The sequence below is a fragment of the Staurois parvus genome, unplaced genomic scaffold (genome assembly GCF_062004578.1).
Source record: "Staurois parvus isolate SC_StPar_1 unplaced genomic scaffold, SC_StPar_1.0 ptg002173l, whole genome shotgun sequence".
NCBI lineage: Eukaryota > Metazoa > Chordata > Amphibia > Anura > Ranidae > Staurois > Staurois parvus.
The window spans coordinates 1-12,606 of NW_028319969.1; the positions used below are offsets into that span (position 1 = coordinate 1).

The window sequence follows — 12,606 nt, forward strand, 5'->3', positions numbered from 1 at the left end:
TGCACATACTCAGTTTTGTGTTGGTGTGTATTGCTAGAGAGGTTTTTTTTTTTTCTTTGTGAAGGTACATGTGATCAACATAGGGCCAATCAGCACTGTCCAGAGAGGGTCAGGGGTCATGCAGCCTGATAGAACACTCAGAGGACAATGAAAACTGCTGATGAGCAAAGGGATTTATATTTACTAAAATAGTTGCATTTCCATGTTCTGTGTACTGTGGGAGAGCGGATGTGGCGAGTGCGGGGTGCGGGGAGAACGGATGTGGCGAGTGCGGGGTCCGGGGAGAACGGATGTGGCGAGTGCGGGGTCCGGGGAGAGCGGATGTGGCGAGTGCGGGGAGAGCGGATGTGTCGAGTGCGGGGAGAGCGGATGTGTCGAGTGCGGGGAGAGCGGATGTGTCGAGTGCGGGGTTCGGGGAGAGCGGATGTGTCGAGTGCGGGGAGAGCGGATGTGTCGAGTGCGGGGAGAGCGGATGTGTCGAGTGCGGGGAGAGCGGATGTGTCGAGTGCGGGGAGCGGGGAGAGCGGATGTGGCGAGTGCGGGGTGCGGGGAGAGCGGATGTGGCGAGTGCGGGGTGCGGGGAGAGCGGATGTGGCGAGTGCGGGGTCCCGGGAGAGCGGATGTGGCGAGTGCGGGGTCCGGGGAGAGCGGATGTGGCGGGTGCGGGGAGAGCGGATGTGGCGAGTGCGGGGTACGGGGAGAGCGGATGTAGCGAGTGCGGGGTCCGGGGAGAGCGGATGTGGCGAGTGCGGGGTCCGGGGAGAGCGGATGTGGCGGGTGCGGGGAGAGCGGATGTGGCGAGTGCGGGGTACAGGGAGAGTGGATGTGGCGAGTGCGGGGTGCGGGGAGAGCGGATGTGGCGAGCGCCAGGTCTGGGCAGAGCCGATATAGCGAACGCGGGGTCCTGGGTTTAGTAACACTTTAAACTGTGCGGGGGAATTCTTTCCTGTTAGAGCAGTAAGGATGTGGAACTCCCTTCCACAAGCAGTGTTGTCTGTGGGAAGTATCAATAGTTTCAAAAAGACTCTTAGATGGGCATCTTAGTGAATGCAATATACAGGGATATGATGGGCTGGTGTCTATTCAACCTTACCAAATATGTAGCTATATAAAACCTATGGTCACATGACCCCAAAGCTCCGGCTCAGTCCCCTTTCTCTGGGTCTGGTGTGGCATCATGAATGCTCCCCCCCAGGCATGAACACCTTGGAGCCATGAACTCTGACGGGATGACGTCACTGCTTTATGGGATTCTGCAGCATTATCCATAAGAACTCTCAGACTAGTCAGAGCTTTGTGGTCACATGACCTCATAGAAAAACTTTTTGAAAAATGCAAAAAGTTGCGTTTCTGTTTCTATAGACTTCAATGGAAATGCTGCAGAAAGGCATGTATTGTGTTTTAAATCTGCCTAGCAACAAGACACATTTTAAAAAATGGAAAAAAAAAACAATGCAGAAACGGCTGAGACACAACCGGCGTGGGTGTGAACCGAACCTCAAGTGTCCTTCATGGACTTTGGACTTCACCCTCGACTTTACGGCTTTGTGCTGGGCGGATGGCTCCGGTTCCTGGAGGACGGGACAAGGACAGAGATACTAGAGATACACGGAAGGATTGGCACATAAATGTTTGTTCCACTTGTAGAAATGAAAAAGAACAAGTTAAAAAGAAAGTTGCTTCAAAATTCCACCTGACCACCTATAAAAGGAATCAAAGAGGAAATTAAATCTGTATTTGACTTCCTTCCTTTGTGGCATCAACATTCCCCGGAACCCTCCCAGACGGAGCAGTATTGTAGTCCTGCGGTCCTGGGCGCGGCTCCACCATTATACCGGACCGCTGCCAATCATCAACAAGAAGACATAGAGGGGAAAATATGATGAGTGAATCAAACTGAATTCAGAGGAACGAAACTGGAGGAGGAAAAGCCAAGTTAAGCCGCCCTTCCCCTTTTTTGGGTCAAGTTCCTCTTTGTCTGCCTCCAACCCCCCCCCCCTCCTCTTTAAGTTTTTGCACGTTCTGTCTTTTTGGGGGGAGCAGGTACCTGGTATTGACAGGCACCCGCTTCCACTTAGATCGCTGTGATGATCCAACTGGAAGTTCACCCCCTTCCCCTGCAGCTTTCTGGAACACATCAAAGGTCCCAGAAGGCTGCAGGACCATTCACAATATGCAGCGGGAAGCAGTTACAGCCGGCATCCAAAACTAAACATACCGGCACAGATGGTATGACTCCACAGAGCCCTGATCCCTGGAAGAGATGGTATGACCCCACAGAGCCCCGATCCCTGGAAGAGATGGTGTGACCCCACAGAGCCCCGATCTCTGGAAGAGATGGTGTGACCCCACAGAGCCCCGATCCCTGGAAGAGATGGTGTGACCCCACAGAGCCCCGATCTCTGGAAGAGATGGTGTGACCCCACAGAGCCCCGATCTCTGGAAGAGATGGTGTGACCCCACAGAGCCCCGATCTCTGGAAGAGATGGTGTGACCCCACAGAGCCCCGATCTCTGGAAGAGATGGTGTGACCCCACAGAGCCCCGATCTCTGGAAGAGATGGTGTGACCCCACAGAGCCCTGATCCCTGGAAGAGATGGTGTGACCCCACAGAGCCCCGATCTCTGGAAGAGATGGTGTGACCCCACAGAGCCCCGATCTCTGGAAGAGATGGTATAGACCCCACAGAGCCCTGATCTCTGGAAAAGATGGTATAGACCCCACAGAGCCCTGATCTCTGGAAAAGATGGTATGGACCCCACAGAGCCCCGATCTCTGGAAGAGATGGTATAGACCCCACAGAGCCCTGATCTCTGGAAGAGATGGTGTGACCCCACAGAGCCCCGATCTCTGGAAGAGATGGTGTGACCCCACAGAGCCCCGATCCCTGGAAGAGATGGTGTGACCCCACAGAGCCCCGATCTCTGGAAGAGATGGTATAGACCCCACAGAGCCCTGATCTCTGGAAAAGATGGTATGGACCCCACAGAGCCCTGATCCCTGGAAGAGATGGTGTGACCCCACAGAGCCCCGATCTCTGGAAGAGATGGTATGACCCCACAGAGCCCCGATCTCTGGAAGAGATGGTGTGACCCCACAGAGCCCCGATCTCTGGAAGAGATGGTGTGACCCCACAGAGCCCCGATCTCTGGAAGAGATGGTGTGACCCCACAGAGCCCCGATCTCTGGAAGAGATGGTGTGACCCCACAGAGCCCCGATCTCTGGAAGAGATGGTGTGACCCCACAGAGCCCCGATCTCTGGAAGAGATGGTGTGACCCCACAGAGCCCCGATCCCTGGAAGAGATGGTGTGACCCCACAGAGCCCCGATCCCTGGAAGAGATGGTGTGACCCCACAGAGCCCCGATCCCTGGAAGAGATGGTGTGACCCCACAGAGCCCTGAGCTCTGGAAGAGATGGTATGGACTCCACAGAGCCCTGATTCTTGGAAGAGATGGTGTGACTCCACAGAGCCCTGATCCCTGGAAGAGATGGTATGACTCCACAGAGCCCTGATCCCTGGAAGAGATGGCGTGACACCTGTCTTGGAAATTCGCTTTGAACAAATTTCTCCTTACCGTGAGTACTCGCAGTTGGATGCGCAGAAATCCCCCATAAAGCTGTGCGAACTTCGCTTACCGCGACTGCAGCTTAGCTCCACGATTCCTGCGCCTCCAACTGGGTTAGCTATCTTGAGATGTGGGGAAATGGAGCTCCAGTTACCTAGGAATGATCACACGACACTCTCAGGTTGCTGTTGGAATTCACATAGAGACTGGCTTCAGACTCAGCCCCCGGTTTTATTACACACACACGCCCCCCACATGAGTCAGGTCAATCCCCTCCCACAGAACAATGCATGGGGAGTACCTATACACAGGATGTACATTCCGATTGGAGCGTAGCCTTTCCTCTTATCTATCACCAGTCCTCCCCTCCCTCCATGAGCTCTCTGAGGGAAGCAACCTTTCCTATCCTATCAGCTCCTAGTGGTATGTCCATTCCCTGTACAAGCATCCCCTAGATTAAACATCAGTCTGTATCTGGATGGGCCGATACGATCTTTATTAAAACACATCCATCCGGATACAGTTCAGGTCGGTAATGGGTTGTAAGATATACATGAGCCTACACACTGAGTTCGCACTGCTTGGCGCCTGGCGGTACGAAGTCCATGTGGTACTATGCTGCTGATATGTGGATACAGGCCCAGGGCCTACCGCCGGCGGCATTCGCATCGAATGGCGGTATACACGCCGGTCTATAAGCGCAGATCTGCCATCTCATCCGTTACCGAGCTGAGTACTGTAATACATACATTGTACATGCGCATGGCCCAATTGCAGCCTTCAGAGCTTTAATGATACACACCAGAGACATATGAATAACACTCATATATGACACATTTAAAGTTCAACCTGTAAATACAAAATTTCCATGACACACCACAGAGCCTGAGCTCTGGAAGAGATGGCGTGACACCACAGAGCCCTGAGCTCTGGAAGAGATGGCGTGACCCCACAGAGCCCTGAGCTCTGGAAGAGATGGCGTGACCCCACAGAGCCCTGAGCTCTGGAAGAGGTGGCATGACCCACAGAGGCCTGAGCTCTGAAAGAGATGGTATGGACTCCACAGAGGCCGGATCCCTGGAAGAGATGGTATGACTCCACAGAGCCCTGAGCTCTGGAAGAGATGGTATGGACTCCACAGAGCCCTGATCCCTGGAAGAGATGGTATGGACCCCACAGAGCCCTGATCCCTGGAAGAGATGGTGTGACCCCACAGAGCCCTGATCCCTGGAAGAGATGGTGTGACCCCACAGAGCCCTGATCCCTGGAAGAGATGATGTGACCCCACAGAGCCCTGATCCCTGGAAGAGATGGTGTGACCCCACAGAGCCCTGATCCCTGGAAGAGATGATGTGACCCCACAGAGCCCTGATCCCTGGAAGAGATGGTGTGACCCCACAGAGCCCTGATCCCTGGAAGAGATGGTGTGACCCCACAGAGGCCTGAGCTCTGGAAGAGATGGCATGTCCTCCAGAGAGCCCTGATTTCTGGAAGATATGGTATGGATCCTAAAGAGCTCTGGAAGAGATGGTATGGACCCCATGGAGTTCAGAGCTTTGGAAGATACGGTATGACCTCACAGAGCCCTGATCTCTGGAAGAGACGGTATGACCCCACAGAGCCCTGATCTCTGGAAGAGACGGTATGACCCCACAGAGCCCTGATCTCTGGAAGAGACGGTATGACTCCACAGAGCCCTGATCTCTGGAAGATACGGTATGACCTCACAGAGCCCTGATCTCTGGAAGAGATGGTATGACTCCACAGAGCCCTGATCTCTGGAAGAGATGGTATGACTCCACAGAGCCCTGATCTCTGGAAGAGATGGTATGACTCCACAGAGCCCTGAGCTCTGGAAGAGATGGTATGACCCCACAGAGCTCCGATCTCTTACTAAATGATAGAGCGTAAATCTGCAGAACAATGACACTGTACAGGAGGAGAATAAAGCGGGGTCTGATATCTGCCGCACGTCTACTGTGCAGGAGGAGAATAAAGCTGGGTCTGATATCTGCCGCACGTCTACATGTACAGGAGGAGAATAAAGCGGGGTCTGATATCTGCCGCACGTCTACATGTACAGGAGGAGAATAAAGCGGGGTCTGATATCTGCCGCACGTCTACATGTACAGGAGGAGAATAAAGCGGGGTCTGATATCTGCTGCATGTCTACATGTACAGGAGGAGAATAAAGCGGGGTCTGATATCTGCCGCACGTCTACATGTACAGGAGGAGAATAAAGCGGGGTCCGATATCTGCCGCACGTCTACATGTACAGGAGGAGAATAAAGCGGGGTCCGATATCTGCCACACGTCTACATGTACAGGGGAGGAGAATAAAGCGGGGTCCGATATCTGCCGCACGTCTACATGTACAGGGGAGGAGAATAAAGCGGGGTCTGATATCTGCCGCACGTCTACATGTACAGGGGAGGAGAATAAAGTGGGGTCCGATATCTGCCGCACGTCTACATGTACAGGGGAGGAGAATAAAGCGGGGTCTGATATCTGCCGCACGTCTACATGTAGAAATGACAGTATATGGAAGAGGTGGATGGTCGGGCGAGTTGTGGCAGATAAAGGATTATCAGTCTATACACAGAGCAGGTTGCACCCGGCTACAGGGCGGTGTCACGGCAATGGATGTCTCTGTACTCTACGTGTGTATGTATGCTGAGCTCCACACGGAGAGGACATACATCACCCAGCAACTCGATTCCCATAACTAGGGAGCCTAGCGACATACAGAACACAAACTGCCCTGCTGGGGACAGGCACAGCGTCAAGTATGCAAAGACTTTCTGATGAATGACACATGACCAAGGACAGCTGACTGATGACTATCACAGCTGATGAGCAACCCTACCCTGCTACAGGCCGTCACCCAGGAGGAGGCGGGGACAGTGGCAGCCTGCTAGACACCCGTCATATAGGGAAGGGGGGGTTAGTGATACGCTGCTAGAGATCCCATCATATTGTTTGGTGGAGGGTAGTGATGGGCTGCTAGAGACCCCGTCACATCGGTTGTGGGGGGTAGTGATGGGCTGCTAGAGACCCCGTCACATCGGTTGTGGGGGGGGGGGGGTAGTGATGGGCTGCTAGAGACCCCGTCACATCGGTTGTGGGGGGTAGTGATGGGCTGCTAGAGACCCCGTCATATCGGTTGTGGGCGGTAGTGATAGACTGCTCGAGACCCCATCACATCAGTTGTGGGGGGGTTAGTGATGGACTGCTAGAGACCCCGTCACATCGGTTGTGGGGGGTAGTGATGGACTGCTAGAGACCCCGTCACATCGGTTGTGGGGGGTAGTGATGGGCTGCTAGAGACCCCGTCATATCGGTTGTGGGCGGTAGTGATAGACTGCTCGAGACCCCATCACATCAGTTGGGGGGTTAGTGATGGACTGCTAGAGACCCCGTCACATCGGTTGTGGGGGGGGGTGTAGTGATGGACTGCTATAGACCCCGTCACATCGGTTGTGGGGGGGTAGTGATAGGCTGCTAGAAACCCCGTCACATCAGTTGTGGGGGGTAGTGATGGGCTGCTAGAGACCCCGTCACATTGGTTGTGGGGGGGTAGTGATGCTCTGCTAGAAACCCTGTCACATCGGTTGTGAGGGGTAGTGATGGGCTGCTAGAGACCCCGGCACATCGGTTGTGGGGGGGTAGTGATAGGCTGCTAGAGACCCCGTCATATTGGTTGTGGGGGGTAGTGATGGGCTGCTAGAGACCCCGTCACATCGGATGTGGGGGGGTAGTGATAGGCTGCTAGAGACCCCGTCATCGGTTCTGGTTGGGTAGTGATAGGCTGCTAGAGACCCCGTCATATCGGTTGTGGGGGGGGTAGTGATAGGCTGCTAGAGACCCCGTCACATCGGTTGTGGGGGGTAGTGATGGGCTGCTAGAGATCCCGTCATATTGGTTGTGGGGGGTTGTGATGGGCTGCTAGAGATCCCGTCACATCGGTTGTGGGGGGTTGTGATGGGCTGCTAGAGATCCCGTCATATTGGTTGTGGGGGGTTGTGATGGGCTGCTAGAGACCCCTTCAGTGGCTGGACTCCTCATTCTATGTTTGGTGCAGCTGACAGACTTGTCTTTGTTGGCAGCACCGAGTGCCGGGTTGGAACGACATATTATATGACTTCTATTTCTGTAGTTTATGGGATAGATCTGCCCCCCCCCCCCCCCGTCCTGCTCTGGGGGTCTCCTGTGCTGCACGTACAGTATTCGGTGTAGTTCGGAGTCTCCTCGCTTCTTCTGGGGGTCAAACATTGGAAGATCTCCCCAATAGCTCACATTCATTCAGAGACGTCTTTGTCACGTGTCTCTGTTCTAGTTGCCTCTAGTATGTGGACATACAATTCGGGACGGGTGTCGGTGACCTTTTATTTGCTTCCTAGGGTTTTGCAATCCTAGACAAGTGTGACCCGCAGAACCCACTTGATGCAGGTCAGTGGGAGGTCATGGGTTAAATGTTCCTGTCAATGTATTCTGATTCATCTTAATGAGTCCAACTGATGCCACTGACCCGAGCGCCAATCCCTTCCCCCCAACGGTCCTGGAGCCCTCTCTCTGTTCTCCCCCCTCCTGGGACAATACAAGAATCCTGCTACTGGAGGAACTGAAAAACATCGAGTTTTGAAGGAAAACCAAAAGAGTGAAAACATGTTTGTGGATATTGTCCAGAACTGTCCCTGCGTACAGAGAATGTTCTGTAGATCTGACCATTGTGGTGATTGGTGTGGTGACCAGTCTGGTGACCATTGTGATTGGTGTGGTGATCAGTCTGGTGATCATTTATTGGTATGGTGATCATTGTGGTGATTGGTGTGGTGACTAGTCTAGTGACCATTGTGATTGGTGTGGTGATCAGTCTGGTGATCACGGTGGCAATTGGTATGGTGACTAGTCTGGTGACCATTGTGATTGGTGTGGTGGCCAGTCTGGTGATCATTTATTGGTATAGTGATCAATGCGGTGATTGGTGTGGTGACTAGTCTAGTAATCATTGTGTTTGGTGTGATCTGTCTGGTGATCAATGTGGCAATTGGTGTGGTGACCAGTCTGGTGATCATTTGATTGGTATGGTGACCAGTCTGGTGACCATTGTGATTGATATGGGGACTAGTCTGGTGACCATTGTTGTTGGTGTGGTGATAAGTCTGGTGATCTTTGTGGTGATTGGTGTGGTGACCAGTCTAGTGATCATTGATTGGTGTGGTGATCAGTCTAGTGATCATTGATTGGTGTGGTGACCAGGCTGGTTATCATTGTGGTGATTGGTGTGACCAGTCTGGTGATTTTTGTGGCGATTGGTATGGTGTCTATTGTGGCGATTGGTGTGGTGACCAGTCTGGTGTCCATTGTGGTGATTGGTGTGGGGACCAGTCTGGTGATCATTGTGGTGACCAGTCTGGTGTCCATTGTGGTGATTGGTGTGGTGTCCATTGTGGTGACCAGTCTGGTGACCATTGTGGTGATTGGTGTGGGGACCAGTCTGGTGACCATTGTGGTGATTGGTGTGGTGACCAGTCTGGTGTCCATTGTGGTGATTGGTGTGGTGACCAGTCTGGTGGTCAATGTGGTGATTGGTGTGGTGACTAGTCTAGTGACCATTGTGATTGGTGTGGTGATCAGTCTGGTGATCACGGTGGCAATTGGTATGGTGACTAGTCTGGTGACCATTGTGATTGGTGTGGTGGCCAGTCTGGTGATCATTTATTGGTATAGTGATCAATGCGGTGATTGGTGTGGTGACTAGTCTAGTAATCATTGTGTTTGGTGTGATCTGTCTGGTGATCAATGTGGCAATTGGTGTGGTGACCAGTCTGGTGATCATTTGATTGGTATGGTGACCAGTCTGGTGACCATTGTGATTGATATGGGGACTAGTCTGGTGACCATTGTTGTTGGTGTGGTGATAAGTCTGGTGATCTTTGTGGTGATTGGTGTGGTGACCAGTCTAGTGATCATTGATTGGTGTGGTGATCAGTCTAGTGATCATTGATTGGTGTGGTGACCAGGCTGGTTATCATTGTGGTGATTGGTGTGACCAGTCTGGTGATTTTTGTGGCGATTGGTATGGTGTCTATTGTGGCGATTGGTGTGGTGACCAGTCTGGTGTCCATTGTGGTGATTGGTGTGGGGACCAGTCTGGTGATCATTGTGGTGACCAGTCTGGTGTCCATTGTGGTGATTGGTGTGGTGTCCATTGTGGTGACCAGTCTGGTGACCATTGTGGTGATTGGTGTGGGGACCAGTCTGGTGACCATTGTGGTGATTGGTGTGGTGACCAGTCTGGTGTCCATTGTGGTGATTGGTGTGGTGACCAGTCTGGTGGTCAATGTGGTGATTGGTGTGGTGACCAGTCTGGTGACCATTGTGGTGATTGGTGTGGGGACCAGTCTGGTGACCATTGTGGTGATTGGTGTGGTGACCAGTCTGGTGTCCATTGTGGTGATTGGTGTGGTGACCAGTCTGGTGTCCATTGTGGTGATTGGTGTGGTGACCAGTCTGGTGTCCATTGTGGTGATTGGTGTGGGGACCAGTCTGGTGTCCATTGTGGTGATTGGTGTGGGGACCAGTCTGGTGACCATTGTGGTGATTGGTGTGGGGACCAGTCTGGTGACCATTGTGGTGATTGGTGTGGGGACCAGTCTGGTGACCATTGTGGTGATTGGTATGGTGACCAGTCTGGTGACCATTGTGGTGACCATTGTGGTGATTGGTGTGGTGACCAGTCTGGTGTCCATTGTGGTGATTGGTGTGGGGACCAGTCTGGTGACCATTGTGGTGATTGGTGTGGTGACCAGTCTGGTGTCCATTGTGGTGATTGGTGTGGGGACCAGTCTGGTGGTCAATGTGGTGATTGGTGTGGGGACCATGGTGATGGTATAATGACCGGTGTGTCCTCTTTGTCCTCTCCGGCAGATGGTGGAAGAGCAGCCGCCATACACAGAGGAGGAACTGCTGGAGTTTGAGAGGCACATCGCTCAGACCGAAGATGACCTGGAGCGGAGGAAAGAGGAGCTGGACAGACAGCAGGAGGAACTGGAGAAGCAACAGCAACACATCCAAGCCCAACGCCAGGAGCTGCAGCAGGTAACAGTGAGCCCCACCGATCAGCCAGGCCAGATGGGGGCGATGTCCCTGTAGGGAAGCCTTGGGGAGCCATCAGTGCAGCGTGTCCCACACATCACGTATGGCCGCACCAACCACTCCGTACAATGTTCACTATGATCTGTCTGTGCTGCCCAATCACAGTGTCAGATTTTTGGTGTCCCATCCAGGCTGACTGATGGCTTCAGACAACACAGACAGTTCTTATTACACTTGTGATCTGTGTAGTCTGTATATCGGCTGCATTCTGCAAATGTATTGTGTGAGACAAATCTACCTTTACTGATCTCTCCTGGCTGCAGGTGGTACAGCAGATGGAGCAAAAGAAGCTGCAATCTCTTCCCTCGTCCGTCCCAGAACCCGGATCCCAGTACCAGCCAGGTAATGTCCATCATCATCACCCAGAGGGAGTGAGGAGGAGAAGCCCTACCTGATAGGAGTGCAGACAACCTGTGCCCACCATCCCTGTGCTGAGTTCCTGGGTCTGTATACCCACTGTGCCCATTATGAGGGGTTCCCACCGTCCCTGTGCTGAGTTCCTGGGTCTGTATACCCACTGTGCCCATTATGAGGGGTTCCCACCGTCCCTGTGCTGAGTTCCCGGGTCTGTACACCCACTGTATCCATTATGAGGGGTTCCCACCATCCCTGTGCTGAGTTCCTGGGTCTGTACACCCGCTGTGCCCATTGAGGGGTTCCCATCATCCCTGTGCCAAGTTCCCGGGTCTGTACCCACACTGTGCCCATTATGAGTGGTTCCCACCATCCCTTTTCTGAGTTCCCGGGTCTGCAGGTGAAGTGAGAGTCTGGAAGGGGGGTGGGGGGGATTTCAGTCCTGAACCTCAGAAAAAGCTGATTGCAGGAGCCCCTAAATCCCCTAATTGGTAGGAGACCTTGATGACCATTCCTTAATGAAATATCAGGATTGGGTGGGCTGCCCCTGTAACACAACCCATTGATGGGATTCTCTCTCGTTATTTCCAGCTGTGGACCATGTAGCCCATTTAGGAGTCGGGAAGTCTTAGTCACTCCCACCGGGACATTTACCTGAAGCCGCAGTCCCACGCAGCCAGTCCGCCCCCTGACATAGAGATGGAGATTTGTCACTTATCCTACTGAAAACTACTGCAGAGTCTGTGTGATCAGCTGCTGGGGACACCACCCGCCTGTGCACTACACTCACCGAGGACCAACATCCGCCCCTGAGGACCAACACCACCAATAAAATCAGATTATTTTCTCTCTAAGGCTCTGCAAGGCGTGTTTACTGCAGTGCTGGGGAGGGAGCGATCAAATCCACCTCGTTGGGGAAGATGTCTTTTATTGCAGTGTTGGGGAGCTGGAGGGATGGGTGGGGGTGCAGCAGAGAACCTCATTGGAGAGTTCATATGGGGAGATGTCTTGTATTGCAGCGTTGGGGAGTCACAGGGAGGGATGGGTGGGGGTGCAGCAGAGAACCTCATTGGAGGGATCATATGGGGAGATGTATTGCAGTGTTGGGGAGCCAGAGGGAGGGGTGGGGGTGCAGCAGAGAACCTTATTGGAGGGGTCATATGGGAAGATGTCTTGTATTGCAGTGTTGGGGAGCCAGAGGGAGGGATGGGTCGTGGTACAGCAGAGAGCCTCATTGAAGGGATCATATGGGGAGATGTCTTGTATTGCAGCGTTGGGGAGCCAGAGGGAGGGATGGGTGGGGGTGCAGCAGAGAACCTCATTGGAGGGATCATATGGGGAGATGTCTTGTATTGCAGCTCTGGGTAGCCAGAGAGAGAAATGGGTGGGGGTGCAGCAGAGAAACACATTGGAGGGATCATATGGGGAGATGTCTTGTATTGCAGAATTGGGGAGCCAGAGGGAGGGGTGGGGGTGCAGCAGAGAACCTCATTGGAGGGGCCATATGGGGAGATGTCTTGTATT

The 12,606-nt window shown here is 53.2% G+C and overlaps 1 long non-coding RNA gene across 1 annotated transcript; it reads left to right on the top strand.

Annotated features, from left to right (window-relative positions):
- Nucleotides 1–7,881: 7,881 nt before the first annotated feature.
- LOC149432294 (uncharacterized) lies at nucleotides 7,882–11,936 on the top strand. The gene is made up of 4 exons (XR_016309160.1): nucleotides 7,882–8,019; nucleotides 10,501–10,671; nucleotides 10,992–11,070; nucleotides 11,674–11,936. It is a non-coding gene; the product is annotated as an uncharacterized LOC149432294 (long non-coding RNA).
- Nucleotides 11,937–12,606: the final 670 nt, after the last annotated feature.